The sequence below is a fragment of the Camelus ferus genome, chromosome 8, assembly GCF_009834535.1.
Source record: "Camelus ferus isolate YT-003-E chromosome 8, BCGSAC_Cfer_1.0, whole genome shotgun sequence".
Classification (NCBI taxonomy): domain Eukaryota; kingdom Metazoa; phylum Chordata; class Mammalia; order Artiodactyla; family Camelidae; genus Camelus; species Camelus ferus.
Window position 1 is genome coordinate 48,344,342 of NC_045703.1, and position 23,748 is coordinate 48,368,089.

The 23,748-nt window shown below is 39.5% G+C and overlaps 1 long non-coding RNA gene across 1 annotated transcript; it reads left to right on the forward strand.

Moving 5' to 3' along the window:
- The first annotated feature begins 5,749 nt into the window (after nt 1-5,749).
- LOC116665411 lies at nt 5,750-23,434 on the forward strand. The gene is made up of 3 exons (XR_004322007.1): nt 5,750-5,964; nt 21,063-21,272; nt 22,528-23,434. It is a non-coding gene; the product is annotated as an uncharacterized LOC116665411 (long non-coding RNA).
- Nucleotides 23,435-23,748: the final 314 nt, after the last annotated feature.

Here is a 23,748-nt window from a genome sequence, read left to right on the forward strand (position 1 = left end):
ATTTTTCAATAGGTGGAGATAAAAGTACTTAAAAGTGTGATTTCATTACAGCCTAAGATATACATAAAGGAATGACTGAGATCGATGGTAGGAGCAGGTGTTGGTTATGGGCACACAGCCTCACTTGTTTACTTTTACAGAAACACATATTTTCTCCGTGTGTATCACAAAATAGACTTCTGATAGAATCAGTTTTCCAAGGTGACTGTTGATTCTCCTCCTTTGGAATCAAGTCGGTCCAGATTTTTGTCATCCTTGCTGGTAATATTTACAGCATCCCAATCATTCTTTCTTCTTCAGTCCAACTCTCAAACCAACCCATTTTATCCAGTGCCAGAAGGTTAATTTCCCTAGAATACTATTTTTATTATCACTTCTCCCCCTGCCCTCTGTCATTAAAAGAAATTCCAGATCCAACCCCTCTGAACGGCTTTCCAAGTGTTCCATTAGTTGATCTCATCCTCTCTATCCCAACATTCCTATGGCTCTACTGTTGATAGTTTGCAGTTTTGAATTTGATTATATACCAGCCTGATATTACCATTTAATTTCTTCTTAGTAATAGATCTCATTTTCTGAAAAATTGAAAGGTCTATGGTGACGATGTCTTTTTTCCCCCTTCTCAGGCACAGGAAGTTTATAACTTATCTGCTAGACTCTAAGCTTCTTGAGCACAGGAATTAATCACCTTGTTTCCAGAATCTTGCAAAATATCTGATGTTACATTTATGTTCAATAAATTATTGAATTTGATGCATATGAATAGTGTAGAAGCTGAACAATTCAACTTTCTCCCAGCAGATGTCGCTACATTTAAGGCTTTTAAGTCTTAGTTTCACTGTTAAACAGATGCTTGTGTTCTCAAGCAGTAAAGGTCTACCTTACATGATTACAAATTTCTGGAATTTCTTTTTCACTGCTTTTAGGGGGAATTCTTTGGCTAGTCCCAAATTTTGCGTTTCCTTTTTCCATGCATATTTCTTTTCTGGATGCACAGATGATGATATTGGTAACAGCAATGGCTGAAATTATTTTAAAGAGCTTGCTATCTGCCAGGTGCAGGGCTGAGCACTTCACATGTATTATTACCTCATTTAAGATTCATGACACCTCTGTGAGGTAGGAACTGTTATTACCCTCATTTTAACTAATGAGGAAAGTGCAGGAGAGTAAGCAATTTAGTAACAATATCTCATAGCTGCAATGTGACAGAAACAGAATTCAAACCCAGGCTTTTAGGTAATTTCAGTGTGACGTCATTAAGCTTTTCTTCTGTCATTATATAGTTTCTGTACATATAATTTTACTAAATCTTTAACATGAGCGCCAGTATGTTTGTTTACCATAAATAATATATGTTTTGAAGCAGGGTGGACTCATGGCCTTTAAGTTTTCCAATAAGCATACCTTACGCTTATTAGATTGCTTTATTTTTTAACTAGAAAAAAAGGATGATTGAACTTGAAAGCTTTAAAACCCAAGCTTCTCTCTCAGCTCCAAACTGTACACAAAATTCTTGATGAAATTTTCTTCCATCAAAAAGGTACCTTTCAAAGGAGCTCCTGTGAAGCACTTAGCACAGTCCTGCCCAGAGAAGTGCTCTGTATTAGCTCTTATGATTACTATTATCACCTTCTACATCAAAGCAAACCAAAAGAACAGAATGAAATGCACCAATAGGGTAAAAGAGATTGTTTAAGGCTGCGGCAGGGATGCTAAATTTATGCGTCCAGATTTTCTGCCTCTCTTACTCTGGGAACAGCATCACCTCTTCCTTTGGGGGACTTTTCCTAAATGCCCATTCCGTATGATTCAGGGCAGCTGTCAATCACAGCAGTCTGCTCTCCTGCCCACCCATGTGGGCATGTGGTCCTCCCCAGGCCAGGCCCAGTATTTCCCTGGGATTTATTGATGCCACAGTGGAGGAGAAAAGTCCTTCCTTCTTTGAGGGAAAATGAAGTAAAATAAAAATTTAAAAAAAAATAGTCTAAAACCACATTTGCCAATCCATTTGGGAAAAAGTTAGATCTCTATCTTACACCATTCACAAAAAATAAATTTCACATAAATCGAAGACTTAAAAAACTACTAAATATTAAAATAAAAGAGAATATAATTTAGTCAGGGAAAAGGGAAAATTAGTTTTAGTCCATGTAATTCAAGTTACACGCACTTGGAGATTAAACCAGCCTAGGTGACGTGAGGGAGTCTCACAGAAGACATGGCTGAGGTTTCTAAAGCAGTGGGATGCTTTGGCCTGGTAGGAGCCTAGGGCTCAGATAATTTTGCAGATAGAGGGATGAATCATCCCCAGGCCCATTACACAAGCCTCTCCAGCTATTGGATTTTCCATTCTCTTTAAAATCCACAGAGCAGCAACTCAAGTCAGCAACGTGAGTGAGCGGGCGGTTCTGTTTCTGAGCTTTTTTCCCAAGTTATTTCCAAGGATCTCCAAAGATACATCCGTGTTTGTCCTATAAACGTGTTACAGGTGCCTCTTGCCATCTGCCTCCCACTTCTGTGCTCACTCCAGCCTGTGCACGCCTCTCCCCTCACTCTCTGTGACTCAGAAAGCATGTACCCAGGCCTGGCCTCGTTCCCCACGGCACCAGATGCTTAACAAAATTTACTTGGAGTTTGAAAATAATGGCAAAAAAAAAAAAAAAGGGTCATTGAGAAAAACAACCTAAAGCGAGCAGAGTCTTCCCTAGAGGCCTTGGGTCGGGCCCCCTGTGCAGCTCCAGGGACCTGCTCTCTCTTCACTTTCCATGGGGCGGCTCTGTGGTAGGGGCTCTTTTTCCTCCCACCTGGGAAAGTTCTAGAAGAAGCTTTTTCCACAAAGGAAAAAAAGTAAAAAAAACAAAAAACATTTTCTCTAAAGGAAACAATTTCTATGAAGCAGCAATACCCAAGGACCATTTTTGACATAAGTATGTTGAATTATTCAATTCCTCTCTAACCTCCAGTGTCAAAAATGATTTTTTTCTTTACATCTGCATAACCAACGGCTCTCTTCTGTTGCTTTTTCTTAAAATAAACAAACATAAAGGAGATTTAAAAAATAAAGCAATAAATCCAAGCTTTCTTATGTAGAGAAACAGGAAAACAACTAACAGCTTTGAAATGGTATTTTCTTCTTGTTTATAAGGTACCAAAAATGGAGTGTCTTGTCTCAGAAAGATGGTTTGGGGTCTTGGCTGTTGTTAGCAGGTTGAACGTGGGCTGTCTCACTTTCCATGTGTCTACTTTGATCTACAACTTTCTATACACGTTCCATCCTGAAAAATAGATGGAAACTTGAACTCTTTTTGAGGGTTAGGGAGAACTTACATGACTGATGGACTGGGGTGGCCCCTGATTACAGAAAAGAGCCATGGGGCTCCTGACAGGGAACACATTACAGGGGAATAAGGAGCCTGACCCAATAAATCAGACTCAGAGCCAAGGCTTGAGACTGAAACAAGAAGAGCTGTTGCAGGTACGTCATGTGGCCAATGTTAAAATCTAGCTGATCTCTGTCTTTTGGAAGGAAATGGCTGTGTGCTCCTGGATTAAAAGAACCCAAACATGCAATCCCAGGCAGCTTGGCCACAGGCCCCCATGTCTGGTCATAACACACAGGGATGGTGCATTATTTTCTTCTCACTTTCAAGTGGATAATTTGAGTATCTAGTATCTGAAGAGAGGTAGTGGTATCAAATCATCTCTGCAACTAGGATCAGGATGAAGACGATTGTATAAATCGGTGCAATCACCTTAGAAACTAGCAGTGTCTCCCAAAGCAACCAACACAAACCTTACATTGCAGTAATCAATCAACCAATCAATATTAGGTATCACTATATGTGACTATGTGAATCACATGCAGTGATTCCACTCAAGTGTATTTCCAAGAAAAATGAGTGCATATATACAACAAAGGCATGTACAAGAATTTTCAGAGAAGCTTTATTGTTAACTGGAAACAACACAAATATCTATCAATACTGTAATGGTAACCGTGATATAGACATACAGTGGAACACTATGCAGCAATTAAATAAGAGTAAAATCATATTATGCATAACAGCACTGATGAACCTCTCAGAAATGATACTGAGGGGAAGAAGTCAGAGAGAAAAGAGCACCTACTATATGATCCCTTATACATGAACAGGCAAAAACAAATCTCTGGTGATAGACATCATTATTGCAATTATCTTCGGTGAATGGAATGGGAGAAGCTCAGGGAGGCTTCAGGGGCACTGAAAACACTGTATATCTTGATTTCGATTATGATTTCATGTGTGTGTGTGGTGTTAATTTACTAATCTGGATACTTATGATGTGTGCAATTTGCTGCATGTAAATTAAAAGAATTTTTTTAATAAGCTGAGGACACTGGGAAATCCCCAACTAGCATCTGGCCTTAGGAGTCTGTTCCTAAAGAGCAAATTGTTGTCCATTTCCGAAACAGGCTGGCAAAGGAAACTGATTCACAGACACACATAAGACCCCAGGGATTTGTCAAAATGTTTGGGGATGCAAACCCCAAGAAAAAACTATAGTTCTAACTAATCAAGCAGATGGGGGCTCAGAGCACCACGATTTGCTCCAAGTGTTCATGTAAAGTGATCTCATTTGCAACAACTGGCCAAACAGAATCTCTCGGAGTCAGCTAAAAATTGGAACTGTGTTTGACCATAACTAGCTCAGCTCTGAAGCTCGCTCAGCACATTTCCAATTTTTTAAAAAGCATTACTAAGATGATTCATCAGCCAAATGCTTTCCCAAGAACGAACAACTGAAGAGAAGTAGCGTGGTTGGCATGTGCTTCTTCATCTACAGGTCTCTAAATGTTGCCCTTTCTGTCAAACATCTTATTTCTCACCTTGATTTTCCTCTTTCATATGTACTTCATGTTGCTGTGTGTCTGATAATTTACTAAAAATAAAATTTGAAGCCAAGGAACCAGTCAAAAAGATATTATAAAGGCCTAGTTGGCTAATCTTTGATATAAGGCTTCCAAATCTTCCAATAACTTAACGTTTGTGTTTAGAGCTGCCAAAGATTTTTTTTTTAATGTGTAGAGAGACAGAGCAACTGGTCTGCCCGAAGTTCCTCAGTGTAGTCGTCCAAATAATAAGAATTATAATAATAACAACAATAGCAGCAGCAGCGTCAGCAGCAAATCCCGTAATAGTTGTCACCCGAGGAGGCACGAGTGGCTTTGGTGAGCAGTCACCCTTCTGCATCAGTGGTTTCCACATCTGTGTATCAGAAGTGGTTTTTTGTTGTTGTTGTTTAGTTCCAGGAAGTTCCCAAAAGCAAATTTTAACTTTGCCACATGCTGGCAATGATTGCCATAGCATTTACATTGTGTTTGGTATTTTAAGCAACCTGGAGATGACTTAAAGTACATGGTAGGATCCACATAGGTTATATGCAAATACTGTGCCGTTTTATATAAAGGAATTGAGCATCCATGGATTTGAGTATTCTGGGGGCCCTGGATCCAATCCCCCACAGATACCACGGGGTGAGGCTACCTTGTTTCTGCTTGGGAGGACAATTTCTCAAACTAAATATTTCTGAGTTCCAATCCCAGATCAACTCTGCATTTATTAACCATATGACCTTGGGCGAGTTATTTAACTTCACTGAGCCTAAATTTGTTTTCTTCTAAAAATATGGAGAAGAGAATACCCCTCAAGGTTTCTGTGAATTGAGAATGTCTTACCACCGTAAGTGTGTCTAATAGGAGGCAACACACAGATCTGTTTTCTTTCCCTTGTCCCAGCTGGAAGACTGCCCTGACACTTTTTTCTATAAAGGCAACATTCGACTGCCCAACCACACGTGGTAGTGCTGCTTTTAGACTGTTGTACGCTCAGCTGAGGAACAAACATTTTGAGCTCTGCATGGGGTCACTGCCTGCCAGCCAATAGATCAGTTTGGTCGGCTTGTAATGTGTGTGAACAGCAGGTGGGTACATTTCTAAAATATTTTATTGTGCTAGATCTTATCATGTTACAAATTAATTGGAAAATTAAAATATGAAAGTTGAGAGATAGGTTTATAAACAAAAAAGGGTAGGTCTTATAAACGATACATTTGGAATAAAGATGTAAATCTTTAGTCATGCCAAAAGCTGTGAGTCTCTAATTTTGAAGAGATAGTCATTGATCTATAGTAGTTCATTTATGAATGAAAAGAAAATCAAAGAACATTTATATACTAGAGCTGCATCATTGTATCTTTAAGGTAAGGTATGAATAAGATTTCTATAAAATGTTTAGGTTTGGGGAACAGACTTGTATGAAATTAAAAGATTGGTTATAATGACTTCATTCATCATGTATTTAATTATGGAGTAAAGGGTTCTTCCATTTCACCTTAGGTCCATTTTAAAGATAGAATTTCTCAATAAGTAAATTAAAAATCTTTACTGAGAACTAAACATGTATAAAGTACTCAGCACAAGGAGGAAATGCGGATGGCCAACAGGCACCTGATAAGATGTTTAACATCACTCATTATCAGGGAAATGCAAATCAAAATCATGATGAGATATCACCTCACACATGTCAGATGGCTATCCTCAAATAGTCTACAAAAACCAAATATTGGTGAGCATGTGGAGAAAGGGAACACTTGTACATTGTTGGTGGGACTATAAATTGATGTAAGCACTGTGGAAAACAGTATGGAAGTTTCTCAAAAAACTAAAACTAGAATTGTCATACGACCCAGCAACGCCACTCCTGGGTATATATCTGAAAAAACCAAAAGCTCTAATTTGAAAAGATACATGCACCCCAATGTTCATAGCAGCATTATTTGTGACTGCCAAGACATGGGAACAACCTAAGTATCCATCAACAGATGAATGGGAAAAGAAGATGTGTATATATATATATATATATATATATATATATATATATATATATGGGATACTACTAAAACATGAAATTTTGCCATTTGCAGCAACATGAATGGACTTAGTGGACATCATGCTAAGTGAAATAAGCCAGACAGAGAAAGATAAATACTGTATGATATCGTTTATATATGGAATCTAAAAAATACAACTAGTGAACATAGCATAAAAGAAGCAGACTCACAGTTGTAGAGAACAAACCAGTGGTTACCAGTCGTGGGGAGGGGCAATATACAGGTGGGGGAGTGCGAGGTACAAGCTACTGTGTATAAGGTGGGGTCAAGGATGTATTGCACAACACAGGAATATAGCCAATATTTTGTAATAACTGTAAATGGATAGTAGCCTTTAAAAATTGTATATAAAAAAATTTAAAACGTACCCAGAACTATTTCACAAAAGGAGGCAAGCACTGTTTCAGGAGCCATCTTGGTAGCAGGCTGCTCGACTTCAGTGTCTTTTTTCTCCTCCCTACAGACAGAGGCTGCTTCCTTTCTGGGCTGGGAGAACAGCAGTAATGGCCTAAAAGGGGAATCTAAGGATATTTAAAGAAATTATGTGGACTTCTCAAGACACAAGCAGCTAAATCCCCTGAACACAGTTATCAAGTCATGGGAAAGGTGTTACTTGCTTCGTTACTGTAGTAACACTGAAAACTTGTCAAAGAGAATGAATAGAAGTTCTCAGAAGCAGCAAGTAGAGGGAGGTGGTGACAGCGTGCTGGTCTGCTGTTACAGAAAAAAGCCCTGGGAACATTAAATGGTCTCTTGAGGAGTCCCATGGGGAGCAGGTACTCAGGAAGCACTGGGAGAATTGAATTTAATTGAGCTCCTCTGAGGTGAAGAGGCCAGTTTAAAGTCAGAGTCATTATTTCAGCTCAAAGTCCTTGTGACTGCTCTCACATGGTGGCATAAAATTATCCTTGGCATCCTCGCAGGGCCTGGCACTTTTTCCGCCCCAGGGAGCCTTTCCTTTATCCTGCCCTGGCCTAATTAGGTCTCTCTTCTTTCCATTTTCCCTTCTTTCCTGCTCTAAGCACAGAAATAGAAACCCTTTTGCAGCCCCTCATAGAAAAAGTGATCGCTGATCTAAGTAAATGTTTCCAAGGTGTGTTCTCGGAAAGATCTCCCCCTGGTGCTGTTCATTTCCCCCCAACAACCTGGCACATTCAGTTACCCTCCCCGGGCTTACCTCCTGGTCTCCTGGAGCAAATTCATCAAGGGATGGCACACCTTCCCTGCCATCAGAGGCAATGAGTTCACAGCTTTTGCAAGTTCCACTCATTTTCCCTTGAATCTTGCCCCTTCCAAGCACACAGAAAGAAAACCTACCAGAAAGTTATTTAAAAATACTTGTGATCCTGCCTCATTTCGTGTCTCCCTGAAAAGTCTCTCCATTATGGAACAACAAAACATTAATTGTACTTTTGCATCAGAAATTGGCCATCAGAATTATCAACCCAAGAGTTACCAAGTGATCATCGGCATAACTCAAATTCATGCCAAATGCTTCCAGATGGAACATGCAGTTACTGGAGGCTGGTGGTGACCATTCCATTCTAACTTCTTTTCATAATTATGGCACAGACACAACATTTGATATTCTTGTTTGGAATTTTCTTTTTTGCCACCAGAAGACCATGAAGGCATTATGCTGGGAATGGGAAGCTGCTGGGCCACAGCTGTGCCCCGAGATGCCTGTACCACATGGAGAGACCAGATGTCCTAGCACTGGGGGGACCTGGGCAGATCCTGATGGGAGCAAATAAAATGGCCCCTCTGTGATGAGCAAAAGGGCAACTAATATGTAACAGACTGTTTCTCTCGCTTATAGACAGTGGCTTACCGACCTTCCCCAGTGAATCAGGGAACAGAGTGCCTTGCTTTTCTCAGGCACTCCGTAAACCATCGCAGCTGTGCTTTCTGAAATACGTGGCTCCACAAGGACATTCATGTAGTGGGAAACAAAGGCAGAATTCTGGGAAACAGGCTGGGGTGGCACTCTGAAATGCCTGGACAGGGAGGGGATGGGCCTGGAGATTATTATACTAAGTGAAGTAAGCCAGAAATAGAAAGAAAAATACCATATGATGTCACTTATATGTGGACTCTTAAAAAATGACACAAACAAACTTATTTACAAAACAGAAACAGACTCAGAGATATAGAAAACAAACTTACGGTTACCAGGGAGAGAGGTGGGAGGAGGGATAAATTAGGAGTTTGGGATTAGCAGATACATACTACTATATATAAAATAGATAAACCACAAGGTCCTGCGGTATAGCACAGGGAACTATATTCAATACATTGTAATAGCCTATCATGAAAAGGAATATATATATAGGTATAACTGAATCACTATGCTGTATACCAGAAACTAACACAACATTGTAAATCAACTGTACCTCAATTTTTAAAAAAGTGCTTGGACAGGAATGGAGTCTGAGAAATACTGGGGACAGAACAGTGTGGAAGGAGATAAGGTTACCTTCATGGGAAAGTGAAAGAATAGAGACATCAGGAAGCAAGATGCTGAAAAACCCACAGAGATGCACACAGAGTGATTCTGGATTGCCTGGACCACCTGGGGGCTATTCTTATTACTATCTAGAAGGTCCACGAGTTCAAAAAAATGCAAGAATTAATTCATATAATTACAGTAATTCAAAATGCCAGAGATCATTTGTAGCTGTAGTTAAACTTAAATGCAGCTTTTCTCACACAACCATAAATAACTAAATAAATAACTCAAACTTAAAATAGGCAAACCCTAAATGGTGCACAAGTTTTATTCTTCCTCTTCTCTATTCAAACGATTTGGTCCAAATCTTTCGGACAAGGTCAAGCAAGGGCAGATGTCTGCACAGGTCAGGGTGGGGAGGTAGAGCAGGATGACCATGCTTGAAGGGTGTCCATGAGAAGAAGTAGCATCTTGGTGTGAGTGTTGGAGCCAGTGGAGAACCAGGTGGAGCCAGGGTGGAAGGGTGTCCCTGTAGGAGGGTAGCCCTGGGGCATCAGAGCCTGAGAAAGGTGAAGGTACCATGCAGAGGAGCAGGTGGCTGGAGCAACAGAGCATAGGTTACATACAGGGGGACTGACCACTTTATGAAATACTTTAAGGATAAAAAGAACAGGTTTCTCACTGTTGGAGAAAGGAGTTACAATCATGCTAGGCAGAAAATAAAAATGAACTGAACTGGAATTAGAGATATTGGTGTAAATTTGTTCTTTAATCTAGATAGATGAGAGAGATACAGAGATAGAGACAGAGACAGAGGAGGAGGGAGGGAGACAAGGAGAGACAGAGACAGAGAGACAAAGAGAGATAGCCCCTGACTCTGTCCACTGAGAGGTCCTGGGAGCAGTGATGCCCCAGGACCAAGTGAAGCCGTGAGCACACCAAACCCAGTAAATGCCATTTTCCATTAAAGGAACCAGAGCTTTTTGGATAAATGGCTGATTTCAGGGCTAGGTTGACTTTTTTTTTTTTTTTTTTTTTTTGCCAGAAAGTGAAGAAATGCTCAAATTCGTTTCTTTAAGGAACTTCCATGCTGTCTTCCATAGTAGCTGCACCAAACTACTTACCTACCAACGGTGTAGGAGGGGTCCCTTTTCTCCACACCCTCTCCAGCATTTATCTGTTGTGGACTTTTTAAGGATGGCCATTCTGACTGGTGTGAGGTGACACCTCACGGTAGTTTTGATTTGCCTTTCTCTGATGTAATTAGTGATATTAAGCATTTTTTTTTCCCTGTGGAGAGAGTCTATCTTATTTATTTTAACTATCACTTCTAAGAAAGAATCTTGTGTTCAGCCATCCCCCACAATAACCCAATCTGTGTGGTGAGACACGTGCCCTCTCCCACGCAAGTTTGGGTGGGGTTGGGAGATGGCATGAGGAAGGCTGGGGGGATGTCTGTTTCCAGGATGTGTCCCGGGTGTTGTGGCAGTTGCTGTGATACTGGTTTAAAATAAATGTTATGAGGCTTTTCCCAGCGAGTTCCTTAACCCTAATTTTCCCTGAGGATTCTTTTGTGAAACATTAGTGACTGGAATAAACGTAACTCTTGTCAAGCCTCTAAGAAAATGGGATCTGATCTCTTTGTTTTGCCTGGAAGTAGCCTCTCCAGGCAAGTAAAGTACAGATGTGGCACCTCTCTATCACGATTACGATTACTTAAGTCAACTGAACGGCTGTTCCATTTTCTTACGATAATCTGATTCTAGGACTCTTTCTTCATTATTTTGAAGAACTACAAGAAAACTCGAGAAAACGTATGTTTACGTAATCAAGTTTAGGCAGAAAATCGTCATGTGAGATAAAAATAATAGGTTATGTCTGCAGGACACTTTGATACACTTCCAAATGGTTTTATTTAATTCTTAACATTCTTCAGAAACTATCTGCAATATTTAGAGCTAGAATAAAATGTGGGGGTTACCTGCCCGGGTCTCTACCTGATAAAGGAATTTCCAGTACAACCTGCAGCCTCCCCCACACAGTTACAGAATGTGATGGTGAATTTTATGTGTCAGCTTGTCTGGGCTAAAGGATGCCCAGAGAGCTGGCAAAATATTATATCTGGGTGTGTTTGTTTAGGTGTTTGTGGAGGAGATCAGTGGTTGACTGAGTAAAGAAGGTTGTCCTCACCAGTGTGAGTGGGCACCATCCCATCAGGTGAGGGCCCAAAGGGAACAAAAAGACAGAGGAAGAGTGAATCTGCTCTCTGCTTAAGCTGCAACATCCATCTCCTCCTGCCCTCTGACTTTGGTGCCCCTGCACCTTGGACTCGGACTGAATTTTTGTCATTAGTTTTCCTGATTGTCCAGCTTGCAAAATGGCAGACCAGGGGACTTCTCAGCCTCTGTTATCACATGAGCCAATTTCTATCTGAAATCTCCCCTTATGGCTATGTATCTATACATATCCTATTGATGCTCTTTCTCTGGGGAACTCTAATTCATGGAGCCACTCCACGGTCACTATCAAGATCTCACGACCTCTTCAGGTTGCTTCAAAGTCTGCCTCCCTTTGATTTCCACCCAGCTCCACTTTGTCCTGCCGCACAGCACAGCAAGATCAGGCTAGTTCCTCCTCTGCACAAATATTTGTGGACAGCTATCACGTTCTCCATCTGCACACCTCCTGCACTCCCCTCTCAAGCTGAAAACCACCCCCAAACTTCTCTTTTTCCCAGCTAGATCGTCACTGTTTCTGCCCTCGGAATCTGGTTTCAACAACTTTTCCATCCTGCTCACTTCAGTTTGAACGGTTTTCTTGAAATATCCTGCTGGAAATAAAACCTCCTTCTGATATTGCCTCATTCATTAGAAATGTGGACCTGATTTTCTTCCAGTCACAGCGTTTCTGTTAATCAGCCTAAGAGCACATTTGATTTTTGGAAGCTTCATAGTGCACTTAACTCATATTGAGACTGCAGTCAATTAAATCGTCTAATGTTAACATGTGCTGTTAAGCCCAACGTTTTTGATTTTATAGTTGTGAAGTTGATTCTTTGGACTTCTATGGGAAACTTTATATGTATTTTTTAAATCACTTTTCATCACATGTGACTCTTTGAATACTCTTTTTGAATTCTGACTCCATCGTTTCACACGCTACAGCTTCTTTTTCTAGCCTCAAATTGTAATTTCAAACTATTGACTTTTTCTGTTTATCTATTTAGTTTTTTGTTTGTTTTGACTAACTGACCAGTTGGCATCAACCCAAGTATTATCATCCCTGCTTTTCTAGCACAGAGATGTTTTGTAAATGTCTAGAAAGTACTATACAGGTGAATTACTCACTCACTCAACAAATGTTTATTGAGCACTTACTATACAATAGGCATATATGGGTGTCGGGGATTTAATAGAGGTCAGAATGATAAAGCCTGCCTTCAGGAAGCTTGTGTTCTAGGAAGAGACAGATAAATAATTGCAGAGCGGTGCGTAAAGGAAATAAAGACAGTGGGAAGACAGAATAATTTCTAGGGGAGCTGCTTTAGAAGAGGTGGAGAGAGCACATCTTCACCAAAATGTCTTAGAGCAGGCGAGGCAGGCTTTCAGGAAGAGAGAAGGGCAAACACAAGGTCCTGAGGCAGGGAAGAGCTTGACCAGTATGTCCAGGTCCGAGATGCACGATCTGACTTGGTCTCTTTCTGATTCTGACTCTGACCTTGGCCCCCCACACAGCACTTCTTGGGTTTGCTCTGGAGCACTGCCCTGAGCGGAGAATGCCGGCTGCTCAGCCGGATTCACCCGAGCCCTCACCTGGCACATGCGGGACTCCTTCTTTATGGACCACTTCGTAGGTGACTTTCATTTGAAAGAGCACATGGAATCAGGAATTACAGGCTGAAGAAGGCCCAGAAACAATGCAAAAGTGTCCCTTTTCAAAAGCCTCAGCGGCTGTTGGAGCTCAGTAGCGTGTGCGTGTAAGTGCCTATGCGTGTCCCCTGCTCTGACTTTACCGTGTGCATGTGATCTTGCAGGCATCGTCCTTCCACTAACCTTATTATCTCCTTTCAATCTTCTAAAGGCACAGAGTAATGCCCATTCAGCCGCAAAGTCTTCTGGAAAATTAATATTGAGGTCTAGTGACACCAGTCTCTTGCCCAGATTAGCTGCGGCCTCGAATTTTCCTTTCCATATCATAGTAAATGATGGGAACACGAGCCAAGGGGAAAACGCCCTGTAGGCCCTTCTCAGAAGACTGTGAGGCAGAGGGAAGCAATCACAAAAGTGTGTTCAGAGCTTCAGAATAAATATTTAAAAACGCTTAGTAAACATGTGTTTCCTCCAAGCAGACAGTAGAAAATAATGTGCCCGTATTTTAGCAGAACTGTCTCGATTCTAGTAATGTTCTGAGAAAGATCTTAACCTCCGTAACTTCCTCTGTAAAAATGAAAAGACTGATATTAGCAGCCTTCAATTTCTGGACGCCACGTAAAGGTTAATGACTGGCGGTTGACTGGATAACACTAAGAATGAAATTTATTCAGGTCAGAGTGAAACACATTCTGTTTCATCGGTCATTCTTCTGATGGGGAAGCAATGGAAATATCAGAACATCTGGGGTCAGCAGGACCTGACTTGAATCCTGTCTTTGTCATTTGCTAGCTCTAGGGAATAGCTATTTGTCCTTGCTAGCCCCAGGGTCCCCTCTGTGACTCAGGGACAACAGTACTTACCCCATTAAATAAGATAATGTATCCACAGTGCTTAATACATATGTAGGTTTCAACAAATGTCAATTCTTTAATTCTTCCCTCCCTTCTGAGATATTTTGAATTGTGTACAGGAATATGTATACACTTAATAGGACAGAAAACTCTTATAACTGGAACATTTGAGACATTTCTTCTGTTCATACATAAAAGGGGGCAATGATCTGAAAAACTGTCTGCAAGGCAAAACTTCCAGCAATGTTGGGAAGACTTTTCTGTTTAGATTGTTGAGATATCCAGAAGTATCCATTCTTTTTGATGATGTCTAAAGAGACACAACCCAGAGAACTGATTCATAGGTTTTAGTGCAGTTTCTTCTTTTAAGTAGTTATGAGTCCTAAGCTAACCAATTAAATTTTGCTTCCTCTTTCATTTGACGAATTGAATTTGAACACCTGTCTTAGTCTGACCCTCAAGACTGTGAAATAAAAATTTACATATAGTCATTAGATGTTCACTACATGTCTTTGAAATGTGAGGAGCTTGAATTTGCATTCAACCATAACAATGTTATACACTATGTTCTCAAAACTTCTAATTTTTGCTTACTTTTGAGTCAAATTTACATTTTCTTCCTCATTGTTTTAAACTTTATGTACGATTTTAGGGGTCGGTAAAATATGAGTGATGCATTGAAAATTGTGTGACCTTTGATCATATGATACTTCAGGCAAAGTATTAATCACCTATTATATACCATGCACTGTAACAGTCTTGGCTTTCCCCGCCGAGGTAGGTATTATTATTATTTCTATTTTACAGAAAAGAAAAATTGAGTATCAGGGAGATAAAATCATTTGCTGACGGTCACAAGAATAGTAAGAGACCACAGGGTTTATTTGGTGTTTCTGACTCCAGATTTCACTGCTTCACAAGATTATTCTAAAACACAGAGCACATGCTTCTTTCTTCTTCCCACTGATTGTCAGGTTTAAACAAAAGAGCTTCAAGATCGTCCACTGTAAACCCAGTGTCCCCCAAACACCCACATACGCATGAGGACAAATTAGACTCTTGTTCTTTCACAACAACAACGACAAAATAAATAACAGATAAAACCACAATGAAACAAACATTCTCTTTCCCTGAGCTAAGTAAGTCAATAACATTTGTGTGGTCACTTAATGATTGCGCAGCTCTCTGACTAGATTGCAAACTCCCGGAAGGCAAGATCTGAGTTCTGTTTTGCTTGCCACTGTATCCCTAGCAATAAGCACAGTATCTAACATTGAAAAATACTCAAGAGATTTTTTTTTTTTTTTTAATGGAAGCAATGCTATGAGTGAGCGAACTGTAACAAGAAGATTCTCAGGTATGAATCAGCGATTTTAAGTACAACAGACAGGCAAATCAAGAAGGAAACACATGGCTCCAGCAATGTCCCCAGCTTGTCCTCCGGTGTTAAATAACAAACGTTTATCAAACATTTGGGTTGCAGTTCTGATGAGGACAGCTATACAGGGTGAAGCATTCTGAGTAAAATATGAGTTTATGATCTGAAATTTGGGCTTTTTTTGGTCTTAGCTTATCAAAGTAAAATTCACTGGCAAAACCTCATATAAACAATTTTTATAAATAAAAATCTGAGAGGAATATACTGAGTGTAAGCAAAGTGCCTGAGTAACAGACATATAATAAAGGTAATACTTACCCCCTGAAAAAGAGAAGACACGTAAACTATCAGGCATCATTGTAGCCACTGGGTGGCGCTGCAGACTGATGCTGCTGTTCTTTGGCACATTGTTAAAGGGTGTCAGGAAATTTTTTAAGTTAGGACAGTAATTCCTTATGTGTGAAAGCTCCCTCTTTCATGTGATTCTCACAACAGCTCTAGGAGGAATGTAGCGGATGTATTACTATCCCTTAAACACAGACTTCAGATACCATGTTTAATAAGAAACTGCCTTTCAGGAGATTTGTAACACATTTTAATGGAGCTTTTCACTTGAAAATGGCCCATTCACATTTTGGCTGCACATTCCAGTTATTTATTAGTGACCTTTGGTTCTTTACTCTAGTTTCAGGTGTCTGTCTCATAAAAAGGCAGATGTCTATGGAAGGGAGACTGAAAGAGCTGGTCTATACATTCCTGGTGGTGGGTGCTGGGCTCACTGGTAAAGATAACGTGGATGTTCCCCAAACTCCGTGAAGTCTCTGGTGCCAGAGCCTCAATTTAGCACATGCAGGAAGGGAATAGAAATATTTTACCATTTGCCTTACTAGTCCCAAAAGATAAAACGAGTTAGCATGTGATAGTGTGAAGTGGTCTGTAATGTAGGTTATTATTACTTTCTCTGGAAGCTTACTCTACATTCCAGAAAATTCTTCCCATTCCTAGTCCTGCTCAAACCATAATTCCTATACAGAAGACTCTCAAGCCATATGGTGACACGTGATGTGCCTGTTTGTTAATTAGCCCATCAATGACTTGATAGATTCTTTGCTATTTTCTTCTATTAGTTTAATAGTTTTTTTTATGTTTCATATGTAGGTCTTTTCCCATCCATTTGATGTTTATTTTTAAAGTCATGTGAGGTAGATATTTTCATATAATGAGCTAAATATCCTAACATCATTTGGTAAATAATCTCATTTCTGCATTGATTTGTGGTGTCACTAATCTCATATTCTGTATACCATCTCTCTGTCCCGTTTGTCCCTTTGTCTGTCCATATGTCAATATCATGTAGTTTTAAAATACTGTTTCAATGTCTTTGTAATGTTTTAAGATCTGGTAGATATGGTTTCCCCTCTATGCTCTCCATTTTCTATTATTTCATGTAAATTTTGTATGAAATATTAGTGACTCTTACTCTTTCATATACATTTCACAATTAATTTTTCAATTCAACAACAAAAAATCCTTTTAGACTTTCAGTGGAAGTGTACTGAAACCTATAGATCAATTTTGAAAGAATCAATATCTTTGCAAAATTATGACATCCTGTCCACTAACACATCTTTTCCCGTAGTCAGTCACTTTAATAGAGTTAATTTTTTTCTCTACAAAATTCTCGTTAGGGTAATTTCTAGATACTTTATATATTTTGCTGTTAACTATAAACATTTTTTTTTCTGTTCTGTTTTCTAACTTTTATTTCTGGGTAGAGAAACCTTATTGATTTGTGTAGGCAGATACTGGATGAGGCAAGCTTAATGAACTTCCAATTAGGTTTTATAGTTTGCTGATCTCTTTGGTATTTCTGTGTAAGTTATTACAACATCTGCATCAATGACAATCTTGTCTTGTCTTTTCTTTCATGATGCTTATATCTCTTATTTCTTTCTCTGCTTTTGTTGTTGTTGTTGTTTGTTTTGCATGGTTGGGACCTTGAAAACTATGTGGAATGTTTTTGACAGTGACAAGGACTCATGTTATGAGACTCTCTTTCCTCCTCTCTCATCTCTCTTTCTCTATCTTTCCCCCACTATCTCTGTCTCTGTTTCTATCTCTAATCTCTCTGTCTCCTTTATCTTTATCTCTAATGCATGATTTTTATTTAAATCTTAAAGCCTAAAGAATAGTAAAATAATGATTTGGATATTCTTTATTTAGTAATATCTTTTATAGCTTACACTTTAAATCTCTTGTTCACATGTATATATAATTTCATCATGTTAAGGATTAGTATGATGGAGAGCAATTCTTACTCTCTGAATTCAGGAATTTAATTCCTTGAAAAAGTTTCTTGCTTTTAAATGTGAAGAATTTTCAAAGTCAATTCAAATATACATATGCATATTGAGAGGTGTTAAAAAACTGACTAGATAACAAAATTCTCAGTAGGATAATCTGTTAGAAAAATCTTTAAAGACTCCCAGAGGCCACAATTCTTAACATAAACTACTGTGTGAATTGGGACAGTTCAAAGCATGGTGTTTTCTGGGAAGCATCTGAACCTAGCTGACCACTTCCTGGTTGGCCACGCCAGGTGGTCTATGTGGTCTGTCTGGTTGGAACTTTGCCCTGGCCTGTGAGGAAAGCAGAACAGCTACCAGTATCCCCATTCTATGAAAAAGGAAATTTAACAACATGGTGGAGGTAGAATCTGAATCCAAATCTTCTGGATTGTATCCAGATACGCCCCCAATATCCCTAGATTTCTTTGACAGATTTGACTGTAATGCTATTTGCAATGATGAAAAAAATAAAAAACAAAGCTTTTGTGAAAGTGTCACTCACCCTTTCTCTCCTTAAAGAAAAGGTTGGCATGGTGAAATGTCAGGCTATTATAGCACTGTGCCACTCTGTTTTTGTTGGTGAGTAAAGCAATACAATTCTCCCTTATTTTATGGTGTGTGTTTCTTAAAGAAACCTGAAAGAAATTTAATTTGACAGTTTAATAATCCTTTGGGATAATTAGAAACATCTTGAAGTCTATAAAACCAGCATGTGGGACTCTTTACTCAACTTATAGTTCACAGTCCTCCTGCTGCAGTTGGAAAGGGGGTCGTGCTTGGAACTCTGAGGGCACAGGATTGTTCTCTGTGCTTCCAAAGATGCACAGCTGGAGGAGCTGATTGGAAGCCATGTTTTAAGTTACGAAGGGTCCGTGCAGTAGGTCTGAGTGGTCCCAGCCCCTCGCTCCTGGGACAAGTTTCAGCAACACCATTATTTACTTTCTTGTTAAGTTAAAATACATTTTTCTGTATCTTGACACATTACCTCAGATCTTCTACTACAAAAGAAGTGCTTTTAGTCCCAGTTCAGGAAGAAATAAACCAAGGCTCAGAGAGACTAAGAAGCCGAGCTCGGTTTCAAGAATCAGAGGTTTTCTTAATTGACTGTGCTTCCTCTCAACGTATCTTTACTTGGCTTCCTGCTCTCTGGAACTCAGATCAGCTTGGCCAGGTTTAATCCTTGTTCTTGTATGGAAAACAGAAAATTCTTCAGATTATTATAAACAATGTGTGATCCATTCTCTTCTCCCTTGTGAGTGAGTGTGTGGTCTGCTCTCAGGGGGGCCCTTTAATTGTTTCTGGTGATACACCAAAGAGCCTGCCTGCTTCCTTTCCAAAACTGGTTATGGGATTCTGATGGACGTTGGGGCCACCAGGTGTGTGCATATGATTGGAAGCTGGGAACAGACTCTGTCGAACTGGAGAGTGGACTTGGTCTCATCTAATGCCAAGCTAGTGTCCCAGTGAGCCCCTTCTTTCCTTACGATTGCATAGTTGGGGGAAGCAGAGCTTTCAATCTTCAGTGTCTGGGATTTCGTTTTTTTGTTGTGTTGCTCAAAGATAAAGAAGGCACAAAAATGCAAAAGAGAAGGAGGCTCGTTGAATTTTACACAACTGGATATGAAGTTACGCTGTAACACTTACAGGTGTTTCTGGCCATAGACTCATTTTATTTCGTCAACACGGTGGCTTTTGGTTTTGATCTTATTGCTTTAATTTCAATGCTTTTAAGAGAAAATGCATTTCCCATGACTCCCGTCCTTTTAATCTAATATGATTTTCAACTCTGGCTCCTGAAGGCACTGAGTTCACGGCCCTGGAGCTAATAGTGACCTCCCCTATCCCTGACATTTTTGTGATTTTATGGTATTAGAAAGGACAAGAGAGTTGATAAGGGAGAGTGACGTAAAGGAACGGGGGGATGGTTAGAAGAGAAAGTATTATCCCTGAATCAGGTCAGCTTTGTGAAAATATTCAGGTATGCCCTAGGCATGAGACAGCTTGGTGAGTGGCAGACCAAGATGACTCCTAGCTGTTTTTCTGTAACAGTGAAGTTGCTGAGCTGTTAGGTCCTAAAGACTGTGGACAAAGCAAAAATCGTACATAGTTGCAAAGGGCAACCTGGAAAGCTGGGTCTCCGGTCTCAGGGAGTCTATCACTTTGTTCTGCAACATGAAACCAGATTGCTGTGTCTTCATCCTGCAGCAGATGAAAAAGAAGACATGCAGTACAAGAGTTACATTACACCGAAAGTTTTTTAACACTAGAATCACATGAGTGAGATTTTGAGCTTTTAAAAAACATGAACACTTACGGTAACTTAAAAAAAAATCAACCAGCAATCAAGACACCTCCTTTGCTCCCTCTTTTAAAATTCTAATCTTGTGTTATTGTAAGCCTTTATGCTTGTTTATGCATAGTGAATTTCTAAAAGAATACATCAAAAGGCTTGTCTCCAGCCAGGAAAAAATTGGGATGTAAATGGCTGAGCAGTGAGGCAATCGTGAAATTATTACTCATTTTGACCCATCATGTTTTTATTTATTTTACCAAAAGCATGTTATCCATTTACAAATGAAAGAAAAATATAAGGAAGCTTCATTGCTTTCACATTCTTTCCTCTTTGATTATTTATTCTTTGGCTTGCCATATTTTAAAAGAGTTGTCACATATACATTTGAAAAATATTTTCTCTAAATTTATTGCAAATTGTTCATTATTATTAGATAGAGTATAATCTAATTCAAGCATTAGATCATTTCTGGATGTCCCTTTGTCATGATCTTTGTCATGATCTTTCAGAGGAAAATATAATCATTGTTTACAATTTAGACTCCAAACTGTTTCCAGCTTAACCTTAATTAATCTAATTAAGTGAACTTGGATTTAATTAATAATTGCCCAAACAAATAGATCTGTACTGGCCTTTGCTAGCAACACTGCAAAGCACCTGGAATCAAATGGTCTGGTTATGGAGGGCGATGACTTTGGTCTCTGGAATGCTGGGTTCAGAGTCTATGACTATCCAAAGTGGCAGTAAAACAAAGGTGAGCAGAATTGTGTTAAATCACCTGGAAGTCATGCCCAAATTGGCAGCCACTCATCTGTTTTATATATGTGTCTGTGAAGTGACACCATGTCCTCATGCTTATGTTCCTTGTTGACAGGAGGTGATTATCTGTGTGTATATTTTCTTGTGAACAGTCTGTACCTTACACATTGTTGTTGCAGCATCGTCATCATACCTGCTGCGGGACACTAGGTGGAGCGCAGGACAACACAGAAAAGAGGAAACCGCCCTGCCTGTCAGAGCCTGCGGTTTCCAAGATAAATACACAAACGTATCTGTCTGAACATAGTGTTATAGGTAAACACTAAATAAACATCAAGGATTGCTCCTAGCCTTCCTGCTAAAATCCTTCACAGAGAAGATGTGGAAAGGTGAGAAAACGTATGTTAAACACATTCTTATATAGCAAACATGTAATGGCCAAAGCAGACTTGGAAAGGTCATATGTAAGCTACGAGTGAAGTCTAAGTAGTAATAATTTAAGTGTTACTTTTGGTGATTAGCTGACAATTTTCATGCAGTGTGAGAAAAACATTTAACCAGTTTCTCAAATTGGACTTAATTTGGATGAGTGTGTTTTTCTTAAGAAGCGTTGTGCTGATTACAACCAGGTTAAGTTTTACACCATTATGCTGCTAATACAAGGCTGGAGGCATATGGGGTAGGATTTCAGGAGCCTTTTGATGGATGAGATAAGAAATTTCTTATCAGGATGGGGGAGAGCTTGCGTCCATGTGTAGCATCCTGCCTCGCCAAGTACGTTGATTGATTATCTATCGGCTGATTCATTACATCTTGGGGATAGTGAAGAAGTCGGTGGGTGGCTTTGGTCCTAGAGGCTGTTGCTGCAGCTGTGAAAAGCACTTCAATAAGTTGAGTCAATTACATTACAATACAAACTACATTAAATTTGCCTTCCTTTGGATTCATCCTTTTTCTTCCTCCATTCCCAGCAACTCATGAAGCTCCATTGATTTTGGGCCTTCAAAATATCCTATCTTTTTCCTGCCACCACCAGGGTGATGACTGTCAGAAGTCTTCTCAATGGCATTATTATTATTATTATTATTATTATTATTATTATTATTATTATTGTTATTATTATTTCCAAAGTTCTCCCCACACTCCCCACAACTCTTGGCAAGAGTCACCAGAACACGCCTTTTGGTCACTTCACTTTCCTCATGGAAAACCTCCAAATGCTTCTCTTTACTACCTAGTGAAATCTGAACTTCTCCACGGGGCTTCCAAGAACATAAATCACAAGGTCCACGTCCCGTCCAAAACGACTTCTCGCTGCTTTTCAATATCTTTTTCTCCAAAAATCTACTAAAGATAAGGGGAAACTGAGAAAGGTAGTAAGTGGAGAAAGAAGAAATTAATTAGCATTCTTTGAATTCCAGTTCCTTCTGACCTTGTGTCGTGGATACCAGTGAAAAAATAGGCATTGTGTGCATTTTTTCCCCCTAAAGAAACTGAAGTTAGACATTTGCCCAAGTTGCTACTTGCCTGATGCTAGAGGGCAAATGAGTAGAGCTGAGATTCTGACCTCGGTCTGCCTGAGACCTTCTCTTTTTCCAATGCCCCATTCATTGTGCTTATACAGGCTGCCTCTTCCTTGTACAGGCCCCCTCTGTAGCCAGTAGCTGGAATGCCCTTCTTTCTGCCTCATCTTCAAGATTCAATTCCCAAGATGATCTACCTGGACCCTCCAGATCTTCCTAAGCATCTCTGTCCTAAGCTACCTGAAAACTCAGTCCTTTTCCCTAAACCCCAAATTGGGTAAGATGTCCCTCCTCTGTGTTCCCGTATCATCCTGTTTTTATCACACCACACATTTTTTAATATTTTTGTTGATATATAACAAACATATGGAAAAGTTCACGTGTCATAAGTGTTTAGCTTGATGAAATATCAAAAAGCAAAGAGAAGGGGAGAGTATAGCTTAGTGGTAGAGCTGCATGCTTAGCATGTACAAGGTCCAGGGTTCAATCCCCAGCACCTCCAGTTAAAAAAAAAAAAAGAAAAGCAAAACCACTTCCTGAAACCACCACCAAGAGTGAGAAATTGTGAGCACCCAGAAGACCAGCCCCGTCATGTGCCCTCTTGATCATTATCTCCACCCTCCCCTCCCCAAAGGCAATCATGTCCTGACTCCTATAAAAGCTTTATTTTGTTTGCCTTCTTTCAAATTTTATATAAATCAAATTATACAGTTTGGTTTCCATGTTTGTGAGACTGATTCCCTGTTGCTATATGTAGCCATTATTCATTTGTTTTCATTATAATATGGTATTCCATTATATTTATTCATTTTATCCGTTATATGTATTCATTTTGCTCTTGGTGGACATTTTGAATTGTTCCCGTTTAGGGGGCTAAAATAAATAGTACTACTATAAACATTATTGCAAAAATTTTATTAAATATATGTACATTCTTTGGGGTGTATACCATGGAGCAGAACTACTGGGTCATAAGTTATAAATCTGTCTATCTTTGTTAAGTAGTAAGTGCCAGTTTTCTAAAATTGTGGTACAGTTCACCCTCCTATTGCAATGCATACTTCCAGCTGCTCCTCATCTTTATCAACAACTGTTAACGTCTACATTATAACTGCAAATTCTTTCTCCCTCCCCTCACCCCCTTCTCTTCTCTCTTTGTCTAGCATGACACTTAGAAGGTATCTTAATAAGAGACTAATGAGATAATAAGTGAATGACTAACAAGCACACAGTGTTTGCTTCTATATTCTTGCCGTCACCTGTTAGGTGGCAATATTATGCAGAATAGCGTATTGATTACAAGCATGGGCTTTGGGGCTAGACTGACATGATTTAACTTCTA